Here is a 12,546-nt window from a genome sequence, read left to right as displayed (position 1 = left end):
GGCTTTGAACTTGCAATTCTCCTGCCTCAGCCTCCTGAACCTCTGGGATTAGAGGTGTGAGCCACCATGCCCAACTAACAATCACTTCTGATTTAATTCATTGATAGATTTGCTCAGCTTCAGTTAGTTTATACTGGGACTTCTTTTATTCAAGGTTCTACTTCGGTTCATGGGTACATGACAAGAGAAGGGTAAGTTAGGTGTGTACAAGCTTTGAGGCTCTTTTTCATATGTATACAACTGAAAATATGTAATTATATATTAATAAATTTTATAGAGCATCCACCTACCTAAATGGAAGCCATCAATGTTGTTTTTATGGACTTCAGGAGCTGTACTTAGTCATGATAGAGACCACTGCCCTGTGACTACTTGTGTTTGAGGCAGTGCCCATTCTGTGATAACTTGTGAGCATGTGGCCCTGTTTGCCTGGGTCTTACTGCTTTGGGAGGACACAAACTGTTTGTGTCAAATACTTTGGAGAAGCAATATTTCTCTGGAAAAGCAATCACACAGAGGGACAAGGTGCAAATGCATAATAGCTGTGCAATTTGATTGACCTGTGTGAAGCCATGTAGAATTTGTAAATGAGCAAAGAGGGGCAACTCTGCGGATGGTAGGAAATAAAACAAGAGTGTGGGTGGAATTACAAGGATGACATTTGCAGAGTGAAGAAGGTGAGTTAGAACCAAGCTAGCAACAGTGGCTATGAATGCCATGGACTCATTTATAGCCACAGACTTAAAATTCTTAGAAAACAGTTGAGTGAAATGGAGAGTTAATGTGTGTTTTGTTTCAATCTTAACAGTGCCAGACATAGATGTTTAGAATTTTAAATAAATATTTATTTATATTGGAAATGAATATTTCTTTTCTTTTTTTTCTTTTTTGGTACCAGTGATTGACCCCAGGGGTGCTTAGCCACTGAGCAATATCTCCAGCCCCTTTAAATTTTTTTATTTTTTACTTTAATTTTTTTACTTTGAGACAGGGTCTCACCAAATTGCTCAGGGCCTCACCAACTTGCTGAGGATGGCATTGTACTTGTGATCCTCCTTCTTCAGCCTCCCCAGCCACTGATATTACAGGTGTATAATACTCTGCCCAGTACAAAACATTCTTATTAGCTTTTCTTTTTAGAAAACATTGTGGTACCTTGTCAATTGGCAGCAAAGCTCAATTCAGTGGTTCTCAAACTCACTTGCATAAATCACTCAGGTTTATAAAATGTCCCTTTTCCTGTAGTCTGAGTTCTTCTTTCTGAAGCTGAGGAACCTATACTTTTATTAAGATTCCCAGTGATTTTAATGAAGTGTATAAGAATGCTGCTCACTGAGCATTTGGATTATTTTGCCCAACCTAATCTCACTGCTATTGGTTGGAAATCTGACTCTAAACAGGCCGTTCACCATTTTTAGTTTCCTCATTCGTAAAATCAGTGGATCAGCCTGATGCTCTCTGAAGACTTAAGACCTAATGAGGCTAAGATGGACCCCAGATGTAGAAGAAATAGTTTCAGATGGAAACCTACTCTTCATTCCAGGCATAATTTTTCAGGTAACTGAGTTTCTGTCTTTTTATTACCGTTTGTATCTTGCTCTGTTAGTTTAGTTTTGGGGACATCTGAGTACTAGAATTCTGAACAAATGTCTTTGCTATTGTGGAAGACTATTCTCATGCAAACAAGGAAGCTTGTAGCAATCCTGCGACAAGCTGCACATACGTTCTTTCTGCTAATACCTCCTTGGTTAAGAAATAACAGCCTCTCTCTGTTCCATCCCTTTCCCAGAGCTTTTGGTGAGTCTCAGGTTCGTATCCCTATTGGGTCCCACACTAATCCAGCTATATTGTCTGTTTCACCCTGAATATACCATTTTTTAAAGTTTTGATTCATTGTACACAAATGGGGTACAACTTTTATTTCTTTGGTTGTATAAGAAGTAGAGTCACACCGTTTGTGTAATCATACATGTACATAAGGTGATGTTTGTCTCATTCCAGTGTCTTTCCTTCCTGCACACCCTCCCCATCCTTCATTTCCCTCTACACATGGGAAGGCCCCTGAGGGAAAACAGGACGGTGAAGTTCTGGAGGCCCAGGCAAGAGCCCAAGCTCAAGACTTCAGCTGAGCAAGAGGAGGGAGCTCTGGAGCTGTCAGGTGCAGCACAGAGGCTACAGGGAGTGATGCTGTGTCTATACTTAAAATTTGCTAACAGAATGTATTTAACTGTTTTCTCACCACAAGAGGAAAAGGGCAAAAAGTAAAATAATATATGAATGACAAAAATGTGTGTTGTCTTGATTGTGGAAACTATTTCATAATGTATGCTTACAGTAAGTAGCAAGTTGCAAACTCTAAATGTCTATTAATTCCCACTGGGCAATTGCATCTGAATAAATCTGGAAAAGTTTTAAGAAAAAAAAATAAAGGGCCTACCACAAGTCTTATTAGAAAAAAAAAAAGGAAAGGAAAGAAATAACAGGCATCTGCCCACAATGGTAAGCCAGCTTCACATTCTCCCGTAAAACTCCATGTTTTGTGTGAAGCTAGAAAACTCAAGAGGCGGTTTTGACACTGGTTGCACTTGAATAGTAAGAAGTGGATTTCCTAGAGAATTTATTTGTGGTGAGGATATAGGATATTTCATTTGCTTTACATGCAGATTCTACCACAAAATATGGCATTCTTCCCATGATCCCTGAAATCTTGTAATAGAGAAAAGTAATAGAGAAAGCAAAGTAATAGAGAAAAGGGTCAATGCAGTTTTTAAGGGTGGGTAGACAGAAAGCTACAAGGTATAGGGCAAATACATGTCTCTGGCCTAGTTTTAAGTTGGGAATTAATACACCATGAGCAGAAGGTTATTAAGAGTGAAACAGATCCAGTACGGCCAGGACAGAGATAATGAGTTTGATGGTCCTCTGCCTTTTCTTTTCTGACTGTTCATCCATGGCATAAGATTGGAGCCTTCTGATCATAAGCACATAGGTGGAGGCTGGGAACATAAAGATTCCAAAGACCAGAGAGAGCAATAATTCAACCTGTGCCCCACCAACACCTCCTCAAGCGAAACACCATGGCAGGTCATGATGTTAAGGGCTGGAACGTAGATGGTTTGCTTCATGACATACAAGGGGACAGTGACCAGCAGAATCTGCAGCTATATTCCCAGGGAGACACTAATGGCAATGTCTGCCTTCTTCTTGGTATGTACCATGGAGTTCACAATGACCTTTGCACACTGAAGCAGGACATGAAAAGAATGGAAGAGTATACATTGCCATAGAAAAAGCCAACGAGTACCTTGCAAAGAGATTTCCCATAAATCCAGTTGTTGCCATGTATATGGTAGGCACCAGATAACAGACAGGAGGTCTGCTAAGGACTGATTGGCCATATAAATCACAGCAGGGTACTTCTTTCTTCAATAAGACTTCTTCCTTTAGAGGTTCTATTGGATCTTAGCATGCGTAAGGCCTTGGATTCATTGCCCAGCAGTGCTCCTATGATGTGATTGCAGGAGGCAGAGGTTACCAGCAGGTTGGTGCCGCCCAGTAGCCACACCATGCTTCAACTTCATATCCTTCTATCAGCTCAGATGTCAAGAAGTTGGAAAATCTGCTGTTACTGATTTGAAACTTCGTGGACACTCCACATGCCCTGAAAAATCCACCCTTTCACCTAATCAGAGCCTCTGCACATACTTTCCCAGGTCCAGATCAGTTTCTGGATGAATACTTCTTGGTATCTGTCCTTTGCATTACATTTCTGTACATAATTATAAAAAAAAAGTTTCTTTAATAAATCAACAAGTCATTTAGCAAAGATGATTTCAGAGAAGGATCAAAATGGCTAGCTACCCTTTGCAGTTCCTCTTATCCTCAAACCTACAACACAAAGGAGAATTTATAAAGCTTGTTGTTTATAACCCTAAGTTTCAGTAACTATATCATTTTGGCATTTGAAATCAAATATAGCAATTAAACATTTTGATTCATGACATGTACCTCTTGGATAGATGATAATATTTCCTCATATATTGATAATATTCCTCATATATATTTCCTCATTCCAGTATGACTGGTAGTATTTTACACTATATAAATGCAGTCAGAAATTAGTTTGATTTTTTAAACTATCTTTACTAGCTAGAAAACAGACTGAATGTCAGGAAATGACTTAATTGCAAGTAGAGAAGATAGCAATGTCAATAAATTCTGAAAGTAAGGTTTTGTTACAGGTAATCTATAGTGTACTAATCCCAAGAGATAATCAAGAGCCAAATGTAAGTTGCAAATACATTGGGTACTTGGCAAAGCACTTGAAGAAAAAGTCTTTCAAGTTAAAAAAAAAAAAAAAAAAGTAGGCAATTAAATGGGAAACTAAACAAACACTTGGTCCTAAAATGCACTTGATTGGTTTATATCTGCTCCTGATGACTCTACTTTGAAGATGAAAAAATAAAATTTCCACAATCATTTTCCTTCCTAGACTAAAAGTTACACATTTTCCTCAAATCACTGTAAAATCCAGTGATAATCTCTGATAAAATAATTTTTTTTTTCTGGAATTAAACTAAGCTGAATTTTGTGAAAGCTTTTGTATATTTAACTTTTATCATGCCTGTGTTGCCCAAGTTGAACTTGAACTCATGACCCTCATGTCTCAGATTCCTAAGTGGCTGATATTAGTGGTGTATACCACCACACCAAACTCATTCAGACTCATATATACATCTATATGTACATGCACATATGCTTTCACACCCTTATACATCTCTCTCCACTAGTTCTACTTTCTCTTATACTGTTTTCTTAGGCAATTAAATCCACAATGTAAAACTATGCTTTGTCACTTCAAGCATATAGTATCTGCAGCACTCAATCAGAAAATAATGATTTTTGTTCTTCCTTGAGCCACTTAGCCATGACCTAACATAATCACTTCAAGGAGATAGGATATATATAGGTTTAAGCCAGCTTGGGTCTTGTATGCATTTTTATGGCATGAAAGGCAGGATTGTGGAACTGATAGCTTTACTCTAATTACATGGAGTTAAAGAGAGGAAGTTTCTCAAAGGTTGTAGGAAAAACAATACATGGACACTATATCCTTCATGCTTTCATTGCCCAATTTCTTAAGTAGGATAACATTCATAAATTTGTAAATCTATTTTAATGTACCCAATGTTTGATAATGTTTGAAGTTTATTCCAAACTTGGTTTGAAGAGACCATCGATGCTTTTAAAAAATCAGTTGTTATGCATTGTCTGAAATATTTAACCTACCAGCACAAAGATAATAATTCTTTATTTCCTATATTCTATAATCTGAGGTGATTAATATAAAGTTGTAATATTTCAGTCATTCAAACAGTTTCATATTGAAACCTAACAGGGGTATAAAATTTGTATAAAACATATCAAGTAATTCCTTCATAACTTTTCAAAACTATTGGTACTTGTCAACTTATATTTATTTCCCCCTTTTTAATAATACATAAGATAATGTGGTACTTAACTAAAGACTACTGTCATTTTTAGTATGTAATACACACAAAACCCTTCAAAATATCATGAAAGTGAAGATGGTCACACTTCTTTTTAAAGAAACACACGCTGCAATATGTTTTTGCTAATATTTTTGAAAACTAATAGTTCTAATCATATAATATTGGAGCTAAGAAAAAAACTAGTCAAGTTAAATAGAGTAACTCTGCATTAGTTAAAAGTGAAAGGGTCATTTGCTATGCACCATGTATGAGGAGAAGGGCCGATGATTTAATTATGAATCTGAACTTCTTGAGCTTGACATTTATCTCCTTGGTGCATAATGTTGTAAAACAGTAACCCACGCAATATAATGCAAAGTTGCTAAAGTACATAAACTCACATGCACATGAGATGCCAACTAAGAACCCAATTCAATTATGGATAAATTACCAAAAGAGTTTTGCCATAGAGAAACCTATTATCTTTACACTAAATATGCAAATAATGTAATTCACTCTTTGAAAGGGAAAAGAATAAAGTCTCCTAGACAAAATGTCTGTCACAAAATGTCATGCATTTCCATATTCTGATCAAATTGCCTTGATTTCATTATCAAAAGTGATAATATTATTCATTTTATAGATATTAATCATCATGACACAGAAAATTAAAGTAAAATAAAAGGCTGAGGTCACACACATGACCTTGGTGGTTTCTACCCAACATTTTTCTTAAACTATGTATTTTCTCACAAATGGTATTTAAGGTGCAAAATATTTCTGATAAAACAAAAATATGTACTGATAGAATTCAGTGATAAATATTTTAAGTAGAATTTCAGGGTGTGGGAAAACATTACTGTATTCCTTGTGAAGAGACAAAGTCCCTCTACCTAGCAATGATGATCTTCATCCTTATCTCTTAGGTGTCCAAAATTGTGGTGCTTGAGATGGAAAAATCAACTGAGTGAAAAGTCTCATGTTAAGATTTTGAGTAGAGAACAGAAGCAGCCAAGGAGCTTGAGAACTCCCAGGGGTTGCTTTGTAAATTTAGATAATATTTGGCTTTCTTATCATAGGACAAAAGCAGTTCCTCTGGAATCTTCAACATAAAGTGGTTATTTTTTTTTTTCTTTTCCTACCTACTGAATTTCTACACATTCATATACATGTGATAGAAAATATGAAGTCACTAGACCAATTTATTACTCACCAAGATCTCAATGTGGGGTCCTTGAGCCTCAGTCTTCACAGGATTGTGCAATGAAAGCATAATGTCACACTCTACATGTATCAGAACTGCACAAATATGGAGAAGTTCGAATTCTAAGACAGGGCTCATATACATCAGTTGTCACATATTCCCCTTCTCTAATCAATAAAACGAGGAAGAAATTGAATGCTTAAGTCTAGAAAGTAAGCAAATGTAAGTCCAGGAGGAAAGAAGATAGAGGAAAGTTTATGATTTCATCAATATAAAATGTGATGCAATGGATTGAGAGGATAAAATTCTTTAAATCTTTCTGGAGCAAAATGTCACCTCTAGATTTCAAGGTGTATTAGTTTTCTCTGTTTTATACCAAAGAGCACACAGTAGAGGCTAAAGGCACAAATATCTCACAGTTCTGTGGTTCTGATGTTTGAGGCAGTTCTCACTGGACCAAAGCCTAGGCATTAGCAGGGTTACCAACCTTTTTAGAGGCTCTATGGAAGAATTAATTTTCATGCCTCTTCTGCTTTAGAGGCTGCCCAAACACCTTGGTTCATGGATCATGGGCTTTTATATCTTTAAAGTTTGCAATGGCTGGGATAGTATTTCTTTTCACTCTGACCATTACTTTTCTATTTTCCTCTTATGCATTTAAGGACACCCAAGATTATATTGAATTTAACTAAATAAGTAATATAGAATAATCTCTATATTTTGAGATCATTTTTAACAACCTCAATTACATCTTTAATTCTCTTTTTGCATGTATGATGTCATATTTATATTTTTCATGATTAGGAAAGCCATTATCTGTCTACCACACATGCATGTTTACTCCTCAATCATCTTGAAGCAAATTTGCCAATACTCTTTTCCCAAAAGTGTGGACTGTAAAGGTGAAAAAGTCCATGGAGAATTACCTTTTTAAAATATCAGTATATAGATGCTTTATACAAGACATAATTAATTAGTGAATTAAGTTTACTGAGGAGTCATTGTCAAGTGACAATGAAACACTTCAATATTAGTGTTCACAGAGATAAGGAGAAGGCACTAATGGAAAAAAGAGAGGAAGCAAGTGGTGTTCTCTCTAAAAAGCAAAGTGAAGATAGCCAAAGACAAGGGAAAGTTCAAGGTTTTCAGATGCTTTCCATGGGTCAAGTGAGGTGTGAATTGAAGAAAAATAGATATGGTAACAAATATCATTTAACATAGGATATTGGTATGGGCAACAGCTTCAGTACTTCATATTGTTTCTTTCATCCTACTTCTGTCTATATAATGGTATTTCCATTAGACTTGGTATTTTAATAACAAATAGCGAGTAACTTAATATGTTAAGCTATATAACAGTTCATATTTAAACTGTGTTCCATTTTTTCTTGTTCACAAAGCTCATCATCTGTTTACAAATCACAAAAGTATTTGAATGAAACACAAAAGTATCTGAGAATAATAATGTCTAAAAAAAACCAAATCAACTCCTGTGGTTTTCTAGATTCAAAACCATGATTGCTACACAATAGTAGGTATAGTATAATAAACATTTCACAGTCTAAAATTCAACCATGTGTGTGTTTAAGTTTGCTAATAGAAATTCAGACAGAACCTTTTATTGGGAAAATACTGTTTACACTTTGTAACTTCAACTGTGTTTATAATTTTTGAAAAATGCTATCACTAATTTAGCAGTTCATTAACCATATAGACCTTTACATTCTACTGTAGTTATTGGTAGTTGTGGTGGAATAATTGCTATGGGTTATTGCACAAGGAGGTAGTTAAATGTCACACAAATTATTCTTGCATGTATTTGCTTACAAAAAATCTTTTCATGCATCATAATATAGTATATAGTATGACCTCTAAAAAAGCATCCAGATGACATTTCAAAAAACTGTTCTTGCCACTTAGATTTATATTTTGAAAACCAAAAATAAGATACTTAAGTGAATATTGATAAATATTTCCTTTTCAAACATATAGCTGTATTTTAAAACAATTTCAAAAAATATCTCATAAGTTTAACAAGGAACATTTGTATAGTTTTTTTTTTTTAGAACCCAAATAATAGGAAAGGTACAGATCTCTCTGACTTATTTATGATGATACTCTTCTCCACAAATTTTGATTTAAGGGGGGAGTGAAGAGGGAGTCATTAGAGAAAAATAATGTGAGGGACATTGGGTATTGAGATTATAAATGGAAAATAGATATCATTTGTTTTTAATGAAAATAGAATAGCATTTTAAGGATGGAGAAATGTAGATTTTTAAAATTTAAAATAAAAATCCATTTTCCAAGAGGAGGAAAAGGTAAGCCACAGATTGGGAGAAAATATTTTGAAAAATATATCAGATAATGTAATATTGTCCAAATTACATAGAGCACTCTTAAAAATCAAAATAAGAAAATGAATAATCATATTGAACAAGCAAACTTTAAAAATGGGCACAAGTTTGAATAGGCTAAATATAATCTATAAAAGGTGATCTCCATAATATGCTGTTACAGAATCAAAAACGAAACATCAACAAGTAGCCATTACTCATCTATTCAAATGACCGAACTATAAAACACAGTAAACACTAAGTCTTAGTAAGGCTATAGAATAAAGGTAACTCTCATACAAATAGCACAGCTACTAGGGCAGACAGCTTACAGTTTCTGATGAAATGAAACATAATCTTACCATATGTTCTAACAATCATGTGCCTTGATATCTACCCAAAAAGATTGGAAACGTGTTCACATTATATAACATATATATCTGCACACGGATGCTTTTGAAGCTATATTTATGATTGCCAAAATATCCTCTTGTAGATGAATAAATAAACTGTGGTATATCCAGACAAAGGAATATTTTTCAGCACAAAAGGAAATGAGCTATCGAGCCGTGAAAAGACATGGAGAAAACAAATTTATATAACTAATGAAAGAAGTTATCCTGAAAAAAAAAAAAAAAAAAAAAAACTACAAAGTGTATGACTCCTTCTACATGACTTTCTGGAGAAAACAACCAACCTATGGAGACGATGACAAGATCAGTGGTTGGTAGGGCGTAGGGTGGCAGAAAAATGAGCACAAATGACTTTTTGTAAAGTGACATCTCTGTATGATACAATAGTGGTAGTCAAACATATAGCATTAAAGAAGTGTCAAAATCAATAGAAGGTGGAACCCTAATAATAAAATCTAGTGTAAAGTTTGGACTATGGATAAAAATGTGTCATTAACGATTCCTCAGTTTTAACAAATGCAGCACTATGGGGATGATGTTGAAGTAGGGGAGATTGTGTGTACTGAGGGACAGGGAATATTTGAAAACTCTGTATTTTCTTTTCTATTTTGCCATGAAGTTAAGACTGCTCCAAAAAAAAAATAAATTTTCAAATTAAAATTCATACCAATTTCTTTTAATGAATGACACATATATACATATACATATTATTACAAGTATTAATACGTAGATTCAAACAATAGAGGCCCACAGCATGTCATTCTTTTTTTATATACCTTGTGTATTTATTTTTATGTGGTGCTGAGGATCAAATTCATGCCTCACACGTGCTAGACAAGCTCTCTACCACTGAGCCACAACTCCAGCCCTAGCATGTCATTCTTTACTAGAAAATTTATCATTTAATATGAATTGTCTCCTTCTTTCCTTATATTCAAGCAACAATTCAATGTGAAGACTCAATCAAATAGATAAATGAATTACCATAAATAAGCAAAAGGAATATATAAAAATATAATATTAATAATCACCTCTGATTACAAACTGAGAGTCTGAAAAGTTGAACATAGGAGTTCTTGAAACTCAGAATGAGTAAAAGTTTTTAATATACATATATTAAAAATCAGTTATTCTTTTTTATATATATGTAACTCATCAAATTTTACATATACTTTGTAAAACTAAATGTTTTGTGACTGTTTTAGCCCAATTTTTGAATCATTGTTCAACATATTTATATCTTGTTTAATATGTTATAGAAGTAAACTACTTTATAGAACAAATTAAAGTAAATTTAATATGCTTATATTGGAAAGAAAATTATAGACAATGATTTTATATGCTCTTCTACATTAAGTCTTATAAATCATATATTTGAACATTTTATGCTTATTAACATGATGCATTACTTACATTTTTGGTAGAAGTAAAAATCAGAACTTTCCCTGAAACCACAATAGTTTTTGTAAAAATATTTTAATTAGTGCATTATGATTATCCATAATAGTGGAGTTAATTTTGACATAATCACACATGCATGAAATATAATTCGCATTCTTTCTATGCCCTGTACTTCCTCTTACCCTCATGTAGAATCTCCCTTTGTTTTTCCTACAAATTCTCCTTGTTCCCTTTTTCTACTGGTTTTTGTTCCATTTATGTATTTATTTTAAATTAGTGTTTTATAGATATAAATAAAGGTATAATTCACTGTAATATATTCATATGTGTATGCTGCATAATTAGAACAATTTCATTAGGTAGATAAATAAATGAATGAATAAATAAATAAATAAATATATAAATAAATAAATAGAGTTGGAATGTGACTCAGTGGATAATCACCCTGAATTCAATCCTTAAGAATGTAACATGAATGACCTTTTGTCCAATTTCCAATAGAGTCCTTGTTTCCATCTAAAACTTCATAAACACATTCTTTACTGATAGCAATCCTACTGAAATTCTGGGACTTCCAAGATTACACCATAACTGTCTAAGCTCTGCTTACAATATTCTAGGGCTTCCTTAAACTGGTACCAATTTTTTGACTTAGTCAGTTTTTTGTTACTTATCATGTAACAATACCTGATAAAATGAACTTAGAGGAGGAATCATTTATTTTGGCTCACAGTCTCAGAAGTTTCAGATCATGATTCACTGACTCCAAGGCAGAAACATCATGGCAAATGGGCTCAGAGAAGAAAACCATTCATATCATGGTAGCCAGGGAACAACGAAAAGGAGAGAGGAAGGGACAAGGGACAAAATATCATCGATAAGGGCATGTCTCTGAGGACTCACTTTCTTCTACTACTTGGTCCCACCTACTACAGTTTCTACCACCTTCCAATAATACAATGAAATTATGAATCCATTAATGGATTAATACACTGACAAGGTTAAAGCCATGCTACCTATAGTCATCTTCACAGAGGACCAATTCTGAACACTATCACATTGGAGAGTGAACCTTCAATGCAAGTCTTTGGGGAAAACTATACACCAAACCATAAAAATGGACATCATTTATATGAATATTCTGACTGAGAGAGACACACCTCTTATAGAGCAGGAATGTGCATATCAAATCTCACCTAAGCATATTTTTATTCTTAATTGCAACAGTTTTCAAGGAGAATATAGTACAACAACATGTTGAGAAAACTGTCTTTTGGTGACCTGGGATTCATGTCAAGGAACACAAGGCCATCCTGCATTATAACATTCAGTCCTAATCTTTTATTAAATATCACAGGTTTGGTGGCACGGTAATGCATGCATGATTTTGTTGTTTCCCGTCCTAAGAGTTCTTTATGAACAGAAATCAAGGTGCTGATTGGGTCTCAAATCTCATTTGAGGCTTGACGATTTCTTCTGTATTCACAGGTTGTTGACAGAATTCATTTGCTTCCTGTTGTATAATTGATGACCCTATTTCTTTGCTGTTTGTTCGCTGGGAAAATCCTCTCAGGTGCTAAAAATTTTTCTCAATTTCTTGTCAGGTTCTGCATCAAAAGAAAATCAAAACGGAGTTGTTTGCTTGCTTCCTTTAGTTATAAAGTGTTCACTGCTGCTGTTTTCCCTTGGGAGAGAGCCTC

At 34.3% G+C, this 12,546-nt stretch overlaps 1 pseudogene; it reads right to left on the bottom strand.

The window, feature by feature from the left end:
• Nucleotides 1-2,556: 2,556 nt before the first annotated feature.
• LOC124993738 (proteinase-activated receptor 2-like) overlaps nucleotides 2,557-12,546 on the bottom strand; it is a 61,892-nt pseudogene continuing 51,902 nt past the window's right edge.

Source organism: Sciurus carolinensis, chromosome 9 (assembly GCF_902686445.1).
Source record: "Sciurus carolinensis chromosome 9, mSciCar1.2, whole genome shotgun sequence".
NCBI classification, from domain to species: domain Eukaryota; kingdom Metazoa; phylum Chordata; class Mammalia; order Rodentia; family Sciuridae; genus Sciurus; species Sciurus carolinensis.
Note: the sequence above shows the minus strand (reverse complement) of the source record. Positions and strands in the feature narration are given on the sequence as shown.